The sequence below is a fragment of the Cervus canadensis genome, chromosome 24 (assembly GCF_019320065.1).
Source record: "Cervus canadensis isolate Bull #8, Minnesota chromosome 24, ASM1932006v1, whole genome shotgun sequence".
Classification (NCBI taxonomy): Eukaryota; Metazoa; Chordata; class Mammalia; order Artiodactyla; family Cervidae; genus Cervus; species Cervus canadensis.
The window spans coordinates 36,967,118-36,980,114 of record NC_057409.1 but is presented as its reverse complement, the minus strand read 5'-3'; the positions used below and the strand labels follow the sequence as shown (position 1 = coordinate 36,980,114).

Below are 12,997 nucleotides of genomic sequence, written 5' to 3'. Positions count from 1 at the left end.
TCTCAAGATTATTTTCTGACATGTTCCCTGCCTTTTTGGTGTGGAGAAAGAGACTCAGAGGATGAAGAAGTGGTGCTTTCAATATGCTGATAAGTTAAGCTGCCTAAAAGCAGATGCTGAATCCTATATTGAAAAGAATTTCGTTTGAGTTATGCTGAAGGCATTGTTTAGCAAAATACTACACAAAAAGTCTTGACCTCTGTGTGTGAAATGGCAGATGTTCTCAGTGAGGATTGAGCCTTAGGGCAACATAAATCTTCGCTATTCTGTGCCTATTTGCTTGATAACTGGGTTGAGTGGGGAAATAAAAGGTTCAGAGAATTTTTTACAAAGCAGCTGCTCCAGGCACTGCAAATGGATGTGCTGCCCTTAAGATAAGAAAAGCAAACAAGCAAACAAAATTCCCTAGACAGTGTGAGTTCACCAGGTCAGAAATGAACACCTCTTCTCCCTCAGAACTTTTATATTCCACATTTTCAATGCAAATCAGGTAGGTCACGGATGGGATTGTTTTTCCTTATCTCTGCTAAAAGGGCAATTTTCAACCATTTCTTTAAATTTGACAGCCACATCAGAAAAAGTGTGACACTAAGCACTTTCATTCATTTAACAATCACTTATTGACATTCTTCTGTGTGCTAAGCCAGTGGGTTCAAATACAAAGTTCACATAATTGAAATAGTACTGATATCTTAAACAGAGTTCGTGTGTCACATATGCTACACTAAATAGAGAATAAAAATTTTTGGAGATGGGGATGGGTTGATGGGACAGTGATGGGGATAGGTCAGAATATCTTCCTAGTCACAGTTGTTGTTGTTTTTCAGTAACTCAATCGTGACTGACTCTTTGTGACCCCATGGACCACAGCACACCCGGCTTCCCTGTCCATCACCAGCTCCTGGACCTTGCTCAAACTCATGTCCATTGAGTCAGTGATGCCATTCAACCATCTTGTCCTTGTCATCCCCTTCTCCCCCTGCCTTCAGTCTTTCCTGGCATCAGGGTCTTTTCCAGTGAGTCAGCTCTTTCCATCAGGTGGCCACTATGGATCATATAAAGTAGCCAGGTTCATGAATTGTAAAGCCTGACTTTTGAAAAATTCTACAAGTCTCATTTAGTTTTTACTTTGACAGGATGGGCTTCCCTGGTGGCTCAGCTGGTAAAGAATCTGCCTGCAATGCAGGAGACCTGGGTTCTATTCCTGGGTTGGGAAGATCTTCTGGAGGAGGAAATGGCAACCCACTCCAGTATTCTTGTCTGGAGAATCCTATAGACAGAGGAGCCCGGTGGGCCATGGTCCAAAGGGTCACAAAGAGTCAGGCATGACTGAGTAACTGAGCATGCACACATATATTTGAAAGCTTATGCAGAACAGATAAAGTCCAATCTATTTGAGTCTAAAGATATCAGGATATCAATTTAGTATGCCAAAAACTCTTAGCAAGAAGCAGTTGTGATCAAATGGTAAGTTGAGACTTAAAACTGCACATAAATTAACATGTGGTTGGTTCTATGCAGTTATTCCTTGACTCCAAGCAACTAGGGGAACCACTTTTTCTTAGGGAATAGTGACATATGGTCACTGTGGTTAACATGTATACATGTACCGTAGGCCATGCCTAGTTCTTTGTCTTTCGCCCCCTGGTGTTCATGTGTACTATTTTAGCTACCTCTTACATGCCCAGAAGTGCACATGAACATGCACACATACATGTCCATGGACACACAGTCACATATGTGCAGTGTATTGAACCACTGTCCTTCTCAGGCTCCTAGTATTTTTTTCTCTTATTTTAAGAAAATAATTTCTCCCTCTCCTTTTATATCTCTCTCTTTACTAGTTTTTTCTAAAAAAAAAAAAAAGAAAAGAAAAGAAAATCTCTCCTGATTTTTCTTTTCTTTAAATTTGTGGAGCAAAATTGAAATAAAACAAAACAGTATGCTTAACAGAGAGTGTCCCAGACTTTCTCAGTTTATGACATTCTGAGTATCTTGGTAATTTTTTCATGGCACCCCTAGGCTGAAAGAAATACCTCACAGTTTTGTTTAATTAGCATAAAAAGTATTTAGGTATTAACTTAGTCACCTTTTGAAAAAATAATGCATATAAATAAGAAAAAAAATTTGTATTTTATACTTAGAAACTCACAGTTACTTAATATGGGATATGTGTGCTTGTTGGGTACTGACCAGCCCTCAAACCTAAGAGCCAGATTGGACACTCATTCTTATTTCTTATTCCGCATTGGTTTTAATACAATGTTAGTATTTGCCTTTATATCACAAACACTGTCAAAAACTGAACTTAAAAAGCTATGGCAGTGCTCGCTTTGGCAGCGCATATACTAAGATTGGAACGATACAGAGAAGATTAGCATGGCCCCTGCGCAAGGATGACACGCAAATTCGTGAAGCGTTCCATATTTTAAGAAAAGAAAAAAAAAAAAGCTATGGCATTACTGAATGGGATGGAAAGCTGAGTGCTGAAGAATTGATGCTTTTGAAGTGTGGTGTTGGAGAAGACTCTTGACGGTCCCTTGGACAGCAAGGAACTCAGACCAGTCCATCCTAAAGGAAATCAGTCCTGAATATTCATTGGAAGGACTGATGCTGAAGCTGAAGCTCCAGTACTTTGGCCACCTGATGTGTAGAGCTGACTCATTGGAAAAGACCCTGATGCTGGGAAAGATTGAAGGCAGGAGGAGAAGGGGATGACAGAGGATGAGATGGCTGTATGGCATTACCGACTCGATGGACATTAATTTGAGCAAACTCCGGGAGTTGATGATGGACAGGGAAGCCTGGAGTGCTGCAGTCCATGGGGTTGCAAAGAGGCGGATACAACTGAACGACTGAATTGAACTGAGCAAAGCTGAGTTCCTTCACTGTTCACCTAAAACTATCACAACATTGTTAATTGGCTATACCCCAATGTAAAATAACAAGTTTTTTAAAAAAGAGTTTCCTTTTCAATCATTTTTTGCTAGTATTTCTTTTATATTTTTAAATGAAATTGTATATATTAAAGGTTTACAGCATGATTTGATATACATATGCATAGTGAAATGATTACTACAGTCAAGCTAATTATTATCTTGAATATACGAGTATTACTTTATTCTTTTCATTAAATAATCATGATTTTAGGTTAATTATCTTTTGGACTTAACCTCTGAGTCTAATAATGAACCATTTCTAACAATACCACGTGGAACATATTCCAACTTCTAACCAGTTAATCACAAACACACTTCTAGAACCTAACGATTATTTTATTTAAATTGGAGATTTATCCATGGGTGCTCCCTGCAGCAAGCCAAGAATCCCACTCTGTCATTGTAAAGTCATTTTCTCTACTAAATGTTCAAAATACAGGCTGACTTTTGGAACAGAAGTTGGGTTTGCTTTTGTCCTTGGTTTACTTTCTCGTTCCTTCCACTTGACAACACACTTCTCAGCAAGATTTGGTGGCAAGATTTAGGTGCAAGAAAATAATAAGATTGCTAGGTTGCCATTGGAATCATCTTATTTGCCTTTTGCCTTTTAACAGATGGTTGGGTTGTTCAGTTGCTCAGTTGTGTCTGACTCTTTGTGATCCCATGGTCTGCATCAGTCAAACAGATTGTTGATCCTGCACTTATAATCTGCAGACTGTCTGTGGATGTTAAGTTATATTAAGGATTGAATGCATCAGTTTTATTATTTTTAATTAAACATCTTTCAAGATAAGTGGTAGTATTTTCAGTACAGAATTTGTTTAAAAAATATTTATGGTTGATGTTTTAGAATATAAGCATAAACATTGTTCTATTTTAAATAGAAACTGCTGAAAATAGAATAGTATATAATTTGCACATCTAATACATGTTTTTAAGTAAAATCTAGAAGATATATCAGTTTAAAGTTTCATAACTACGTAATGCCCTTGTAAATGGATGTGGGTGTATTGTCAGCCAGTAAATTTTATGTGTGAGGATTCAAGTAACTTCATCTTCCTTTTTACTAAAGTAAAAGGCTAAATCATTCAATTGATTTAATTTATGATATGTTATTCTGTTTATCTTTCAGATTTTATTGATCTGATCCAGCCTGTCTTATGACTGCTGGCTGGAATTAAGGTTGGTGATGTGTTTATATATTAATTCTGAATAAACTGTGAAATTAAATAGAGGCTTTGATGAGCTTTTGTAGCTTTGAGTCAGAGTACTTACTTTTGCAGGTGTGGTAGGAAAGTTGTAACTTGGTGAGAACTGGATACATTTCAGATTTGCAGACATGTTTTCTTGAACAGTGTTTGTTTTCTTTGTTAATATTTCTTTGATTATCAAGTTTCATTTCTTTTACCTGCCTTACTTGCAGAATTTTGATTAAAGAAAAAGATCCAATTTTAAGTCATTCATTTAATAAACATATCAAAAGTATGACTTCTTTGTAACGCTGGCTAGTGTTTTAAAAAATGGTTAGCTTTCTGTTTGCAGGGAAATACTTTTGAAGCCCACAGTTGGGTAGCCACATTTCCTAAGCATGGTAGAGCTGAAAAATTGCTCATTAATTGCATATTTCAGTTAATTAGCAGAGTTTTAAGATGCCATTCTTTTGCTCTGTTTCCTTGTTAATTGGTTTTAGGGGAGACTCAAAACTAGCTTAATGGAATTTAGAATAATAACAGAGCCTTAGAGGGCACTGACATCAATAGGCTTAGAATCTCATTTATTTCCTTCTCCTTTCTTCTCTAGACCATGTATTCATAGTTAAAAAAAAAAACAAAACTAAACTCTGAATAAAATAATTGCTTTTGTTGCTAATAAAAGAGCAAAATGCCAGGTGTTGCTAAACTTTTTGTATAGGTTTTTGGTTATTAATTTAACAAAAAGAAAAACATTGGCTTTTCCTTTGTGCTTATATTAATCAGGTATTTAGCCTTCAAATTGCAGTGTCTGGATGGCTCTAGTAGTAAAGAACCCTCCTGCCAATGCAGGAGACCTAAGAGACTTGGGTTCAGTCCCTGGGTTAGGAAGATCCCCTGGAGGAGGGCATGGCATTCCACTCCAGTATTCTTTCCTAGAGAATCCCAGGGACAGAGGAGCCTGGTGGGCTACAGTCCATCCGGTCTCACAGGGCACGACTGACGTGACTTAGCATGCAACACATAGCAGGCACACAGTAAATATGTTACTTTTTCTGGCCTCAATTTTGACCTCATTCATCCACCCCCGACACATCTGTCTCACATGCATGTGCACGCACATGTGCACACACACAAACTGTTATTATTTTTCCTTTTCATGTACAAACTGTGTTTTCTTATCCTTGAAATCTTGATAGACTGTAGCAAATAAGATATGTTGGAATCATGCCTACTGATAATTGGCAACTTAATAAGGAGAAAAAGGGAGATGTCTTTAAAAGTGAGAGTTAAATTTATAACCTGCATTTACTTTATTTTGTGTTCATATAATTTGGAGTTGAATTTATTGAGGACATTTAGGCTGGTTTCCTTTCATATTCACTCCTAAGCATATTCTATGTAAACTTGCACACATTTAAACATGGAATTCTTGTAAGACTTTTTGGACTTTTTGCTACTCTTCTTTCCCTGCTAGCTTCTACCCATCTGCCAGTAGAAATAACAGCTAGAATGAGATTTTTGCAAAGTAGAAATCTTTTAATCAGGAATATTTTCAATGCACAAGGTTGAATATGAAGTGTTGTTTTTAAATTTTAATTAAAAGTAAATTGTATTTTGTCATCTTCCTTTTGGATTTTTGTTTGTGGTTGGTATGGTCAACATCACAACTTGAAATCTCATTTCATTTTGGCTACTCTTCAGAAAGGAACAAAAAACTGAAAAGAAACATGTAAAAGGAAAAGAAATTAAAAAATTTTGTTAAATAGAAAAGTAAATGACTATAAGAGTAATACACAAAACCTGTTTTTAATCTAATCCTGTATTCATTTTCTATATGAAGAATTTCTTTTGTGGGAGTGAGAACATAATTTAAATGTGTTTGGTCTAACTGTGAAAAATCAGGATGACTTACATACTCCAAAATAAATATATTGATTAAAATATACAGTGTTCATAGAAATGGAAACATATTTAAATCTCTCATATTACAAAGTCTTCCCAATTGAACATATTGTATTGTTTCTCTTTCCAGCTGAGAATGAAAAGATATTTAAATTCAATTTGGTAATTAATTATCTAAATTATGTTTTGGAAAAGCAGCTAGATGTGACAAGGCTTCTGAAGGATACATCAGTTCACCAGAAATAACCAGATTCTCAACACAAAATATGATATATAATGAAAATTACTATTCTTTTCTTAACTAGAGCTAGGTTCTTTTGCTTTAGGATAGAAGCGGTTTCCCTCATAGAAAAGCTTCTTTTTCTATAATAATATTAACTGAGTAAAATGACTAGTATTGCTAGATAAAAGCAAGCAGATTCTTTACCAACTGAGCTATCAGGGAAGCTCCAAGTTACAGATAGCTATATTTAAAATGGAATATCAGAACTGTGCGTACACTTCTGCACAGTAAAGGATACCATGAACAAAGTGAAAAGGCAACCTCCTGGATGGGAGAAAATGTTTGCAAATCATATGTCTTGTGAAGTGCAAATATCCAAAATATATATGAAACACATGTAACTCAATAGCAAAAAACAAACACTCTTATTTAAAACTAGGAAGAGGATATGACAGACATTTTTCTAAAGCAGACATACAGATGACCAGTAGGTGTATGAAAAGATGCTCAATGTCACTAATCATCAGGGAAATGCAAATCAAAACCACTTCATACTTGCTAAAATGGTTATTATCGAAAAGACAAGAAATAACTGTTGGAGAGGAGGTGGAGAAAAGGGAGTTCTTGTGCACTGTTGGTGGGAATGTAAATTGGTGCAGCCACTATGGAAAACAGCATGGAGGTGCCTCAGAAATTTAAAAATAGAGCTGTCATATCATCTAGCAATTCCATTTCTGACTATTTATCTGAGGAAAGTGAAAACACTAATTGGAAAAAAATATGCACACCCATGAAACAGCCTAAATGTCCATCAATGGATCAATGGATAAAGCAGATATAGAAGACAGTCAAAATTTACAGTCTCCCAGTTATAAAATAATTTTTAGGATGTAATGTATAGCATGGAGACTACTGTTAATAATAGTATATTGCACATTTGAAAGTTTCTAGAAGACTAAACCTTAAAAATTCTTACACACAAAAAAATTGTGTAACTGTATATGGTGATGAATGTTAACTAGACTTACTGTGGTGAACATTTCACAATATATGCAAATATCAAATCATGTTGTACACCTGAAACTAATATAATGTTGTATGTCAATTATACCTCAATAAAAAATTTTAAATGTCCATGAAGTATTTCATCAACTCTAAGATACACATTTTTACATTAAACTATGTAAAATCAAAAACTACCATAGTTAAATCGGCAATTTTTTTTTCTTTCTAGGTGGCAAATAAAGTGTGTCTTACAGTGGGTTGTATCTTAGATTCTATGAAATATAGTATTACTGAATTTAGATTGAAAAAAATTAAATTTCAAGTTATTACAAAAGAGAATCAGAGTAAAGTTCAGAAACTATAAAGTCAAGCTTGATACTGATTCTTAAAAACACTTTACACCACACTTTTTCCCATTTAAAACAAGGTGAGTTCATTTTTTTAAATTTGTTTTCTTTTTTATTATACTGCGACCAGTATTTTGGTATATTTCCCTCCAGATTTTGACTTGTTTATTTTCACAAAATTGAAGTTAAACTTTGTATCCTGTTACTCCTGGTTTCTTGAAAATGCAGTTTTAATGACTGTGTAATGTTTCATCCTATTCCATAATTCTTTTTAGCATTTACTCATTGTTGAGCATTCAGATTATTTTCAGTATCTCATTATTTCTGCCCAGACCTGGATCTCTCTTCTTATTCTAGTTTATCCCTCTGACTTGAATTCTTATGCCTTGTAGAAAAGTTGTCTGACTTTATTATTTTATCTTTAAAGCTAGAATAAAAATAACTTATACTTCATTTAAGGATTAAATAAGATAATGCATACTTATGGACCTTAAATAGTGTAGATTTCAAGTCATTTTTAAATTCTCTATCAAAGTTCTTTTCTTTTCATAGTTTTTACATGAGTAATCCTTCTGGTATTTCTCCCAAGATGGAATAAAACCAATGAAGATCTTTAAATTACTGTCATAAAATAAAATATAAAATAGAAGAGGTCAGGATATAAATATTTTATTTTTAAACTGATTAGAGAGTAATTTCTCTATGCTCTACTGAGTGGTGTTGTTTCTTTTATTAAAGATACTGTTAACAAACTAAGCAGCATATTTTAACATTTAGCAGACTTTCACTTAAAAAAAACAGTGTATAAAATGCTAATATTTTCAGGATACCATTAATGTCTTACTAGTAAGCTGCAGTGGTTTGCTTTCCAGAGTCAAGCAAACAAGCCTTTGACCAGCTACATAGTCAATGTTCAGTTACCACCTCAAGAAGTTCTGTTTATCTTCTAACTCGCCTCATGATGGTTCACAGGGCTCTTATAGCATTCACTCTTGGTTCTTTATGTTATATGTTCTGAATATTTCCAGATATGTCTTATCTTCCCTAGCAACTCAGAATCTGGGGTTCCTCTCTCTGTGCCTTCTGTCCTGGTAGGGCCTCGTAGGAGTGGACACCCTGAAAATGCTTATTGAATTGAATGAATTGTAAAGTATAGAAGCAAAAACAAACAATTTTATTACATATTTGTAAGCGAAATACACGTGTGTGTGTGTGTGTGTGTGTGTGTGTGGCTGTTATTTAGTTGCCAAGTTGTGTCCGACTCTTTTGCAACCCCGTGGACTGTAGCTCACCAGGCTCTTCTCTCCATGGGATTCCCAGGCAAGAATACTGAGGTGGGTTGCCATTTCCTTCTCCAGGGGGTCTTCCCGACCCAGCGACGGAACTGGCATCTCCTTCATTGGCAGGTGGATTCCTTACCACTGAGCCACCAGGGAAACCCATTTATATATTTATATGTGTGTATATATGTGATAATAATTATTACCTACTGTATTCTTTCTCTTGGTGATAGAAGAGAGTTAAGCAAAAAAGCAAAGGACTTTAAACATATCACACAAAAGACATTTGAAGCAGAAATAATTACTTGGTTCAATTTGGGGAATTTTAAAAAGTAAAGGTATGAGAAGGGTGATTGCTTTGTCTTTCTACTTTATTCCTACATTGAGAATGATATAATATACTTACGGATGAAAACACGTTTGGAATTCTAGTTATTATATTGATACGTGATAAAGTGAATTTGAGATTCTGGAAAGATTTGTAGAATGCCTACTTATTTCTTTACCATTTTAAGGAGAGATACAAAGCTATTAGACTGGAAAGGCCAGTTAGTCATTGGAGAATTTGCTTTCTTTTGTGCAGCTTTCTGAAATCTGAAGCATCATAAGTACTTATTTTCTCCTTTTTTATTAAAAGTAATCCTTTCCTGTTACAAACATGACAATCAACAAATAAGCTTCATGACATGATTTGGAATGGTTAGGTTAGGGTTAGGGAAGGGTGGGGAGGAGGGGGGTGGGGATGAGAGGTAAACTTGCTGTCAACCTCTCAATCTCCTCATGTGAGCCAGTGAAATACCTCAGGAATATATTTTTACAGAATTGTTCTTTAATTTTTTGGCAGAGTCTTAACATACTGAGGAAATAGGTTTATTGAGGCCCCAGAGGACAAATAGGAAAACACAACCCATTGGAAATATCTTAAATAACAAATAACAGATACGTTTTTCCCACATGAGAAAAAATATATTCTAGCTGATTCTTTTTGTCTTAGCTAAATGTATGTAGTATCAAATGGCTACAAGAGACAACCCCTTGGACATGTTTTCATACAAACCTCATACTTAGGAAATCGATCCTATGGATTTAAGTCATGGGCCCAATGATTTTTATTCTTTTCCTGAATTCATCTGAATGAATGCCATTCCAAAAAATGGTACAGCTGATCTTTTTGCAGACCATTTATTTCTTTAAAGAATATCATGGCTTTATTTGGGCCTATCTTATTAAGGCAGTTTGGAGAATTTAAAAACATAAGAAGTACATTTGTAAGAAGGAGTCCATTCATTTAGAAATCTTTTATTTCTTTTATGGCCTACTTATTGCAAAGTAAGAACTTTATATTATTAAAAACGGATATGCTTTCTTGTTCCTCAACTTCTATAAGTCTACATGAGACTTACTAAATATCATCAGTTATTCATCCAAGGATAGAAAAATCATCATAGCAGAAAAAGGAATATACATATAATAGAAAAAGGGATAATACATATACATTAGATAGATACATGGATATGCATGCTCATGTTGGACGGTTTTGCCAATGAACAGCACAAGGGCTTTGCTTTTGGGCATACTTTATAGGCCATTCCTATTAAAGCAGATAAAATTGTCTGCCTTTTCTGAGCTTATTCTTTCTAGTTATTTAGCAATGTAAAAATGCTAGTTGGAAAATCATTTTGTGCTAGTAAACCAAAGTGGATTTGGTTTCACTCCATATTATTCAATATCTTGTGACCATCAACCTATGTTGCTTTAGAGACTCTGTTTACTTTTCTTTCTACTATTTAAATTTATTTAAAATAGGTTTGAAGAGCTGAATAAAAAAAAAAACTTACTATATTATACACATACATCTGTGTCTATACTTGTACATCTACCCTCTCTTTTTCTCTCCTTTTCGCTCTCTTCTTTCTGTCTTCCAGTAAAAGTTGTATATTTGTTGAATAAAGTTTATAATTCAAATATAGAGAAAGCTGACTTTTAGAATATAAATAGATATTTGAAACTTTAAGTACTATCATCTTCATTTTATGAAAAATCACTAAATCAGACACAATTTTTATAATGGACTATTCCTCTGTGAAATGCTTTTTTTTGTTGTTGTTTTTAGAAGCTAAGTCATGTCTGACTCTTTTGCAACCCCATGGACTGTAGCCTGTCAGGCTCCTCTGTGTGGGATTTCCCAGGCAAGAATGCTGAAGTGGGTTGCCATTTCCTTCTCCAGGGGATCCTCCCAACCCAGGGATTAGACCCGCATCTCCTGCATTGCAGGCAGATTCTTGGCTGCTGAGCCACCAGGGGAAAAAAAAAATTCCTCTGTGAAATGTAATATTAATAGTTCTTAAAAATATCGAACAGTCTTCTGGGGGGATAAAAATAAGTAGAAAACTACATATTTACCCAAATGTAATTACTTGCTTATGGTATATGTGTGTGTATACTATTCAGTAGTGGCTTTATTTATAAGATATTCATATTCAGAATGATAAATGAGAGTGAACTTGATATCTTTTGCCTGAAAATGTTTTACATGGAGAGTGGAAAAACTTTTTAGCCTTGTCCTTAAATTTATTGTCACATGTTAGTGCCTTGCCAGAAGTAGCTCTCTAGGTACAAGAGGAAAGTTTTAGAATGAATTAGTCCACTTAAAAAAAACAAAAAACCTATACTGGCATCTTTAAGGGGTCCTTAGGCAGCCATAAAGAATTACCAGTTCCATAAAGGAGACTAAATTAGACAAAAGGGATAGAAAACGTGTACGCATCCGTGGAGGGAAGGGGGGACCTCATTTCTGAAATCATTAGGGGAAGTAACATAAGAATTCCCTTCTCTAATTGTGATTTGTTCTTTTTATTTCTAAGTTTTTTTCATTGTTTAAGAATTTTAGGTAAGTTTGGAATATGGAAAAAGTAGGTCACTGAGTAAGATGTTTAATTTGGTTGGCAACTTTATAGTCCCGAACACTTTCAAATTTCATCTCTTTTAGGGACTCAGAGATCTAACAGGCCATCTGGCATTAATATCACATAATAAAAATAATTGCCTTTTGGGGTTCTCTAACTCTCTTAACTATGTGGAAATGAAGATGTAAATCTCTTCTATCAGTACTACATTTGAGGCATGTACAAGCCATGAAGGCTAGGTGAAATGAGTTCAAGAAATTGTACTTATATATTCAGGCTAGGTTGTCATATGGATGTTCCAGTGGAATGTCATCAGCTTTTCTTCAATTTCCTACAGGTATTTCCTAACATAAAAAAAAAAAAAAAAAAATCCATGTTACTTAATAATCACTGAAGTTACTCTAAAACATGGTGCTTAAATAATCATCCATCAACTATAAATATACCCGCCCCCCCCCCGGCCCAGCTTACTGAGGAGTTACCTAAATAACTATTATTTCACTCTGTCAAACATAATTCTACTCATCTGCCATACCTGTAATTGCTCTTTTTCTTTTGTTTTTCTTTTATATTATAGGGCCTGAATTTTATTAATTTTTTGATTTTTTAGAAGTCAGAAATTTGTTAATGTCTGATTTTTTAGAAATTAGAAATTTGTTAATTTTCTGATTTTCCTATGTCTGGGCAGTTTTCATAAACTTTCTTGTTGGTTACTACTAAGGTGCTCAGTGGTTTCCCCTGTGGCTCAGTGGTAAAGAATCTGCCTGCAATGCAGGAGACGAGAAGGAGATGCGGGTTTGATCCCTTGGGAAGATCCCCCAGAGGAGGAAATGGCAACCCACTCCAGTATTCTTGCCAGGAAAATCCAGTGGGATAGAAGAGGCTGTCAGGCTACAGTCCATGGGGTCGCAAAGAGTTGAATAAGACTAAAGCAACTGAACACACACACACACACACACACACACGGTGCTTAGTTGCAGAAGAACAAAGAGACCAACTGTCAAAAGTTGTTTTAACTTTGTGTCTAGAAAATATAAAAGCTCTTTACCTTTACGTAAATATAATATTTCTCTGTGTAATTATTCTTTGTGTGCAAAAAGAGCAGGAAAAAAATCTCATGATGGATTAGATTCCTGCCCATAGTTTAAAAAAAATAGATATACATAAAAGTAGTTCAACAAATATTTTTTGAAAGAGAAAAA

General features: G+C 34.9%; 1 protein-coding gene and 1 non-coding gene across 17 annotated transcripts in view; both read left to right on the top strand.

The window, feature by feature from the left end:
• Positions 1-12,997, top strand: part of MAP2 (microtubule associated protein 2) — a 285,330-nt gene that overhangs the window by 66,415 nt on the left and 205,918 nt on the right. Inside the window, exon 2 of one of the 16 annotated variants that reach the window (XM_043444907.1) lies at positions 4,072-4,121. The exons of the other annotated variants lie outside the window; for them this stretch is intronic. The gene's annotated coding sequence lies outside the window, so the exon portion shown is untranslated. The remainder of the gene's footprint in view (positions 1-4,071; positions 4,122-12,997) is intronic. 16 annotated transcript variants of the gene reach the window in all.
• LOC122426976 lies at positions 2,325-2,431 on the top strand. Its single transcript, XR_006265320.1, has one exon. It is a non-coding gene; the product is annotated as a U6 spliceosomal RNA (small nuclear RNA).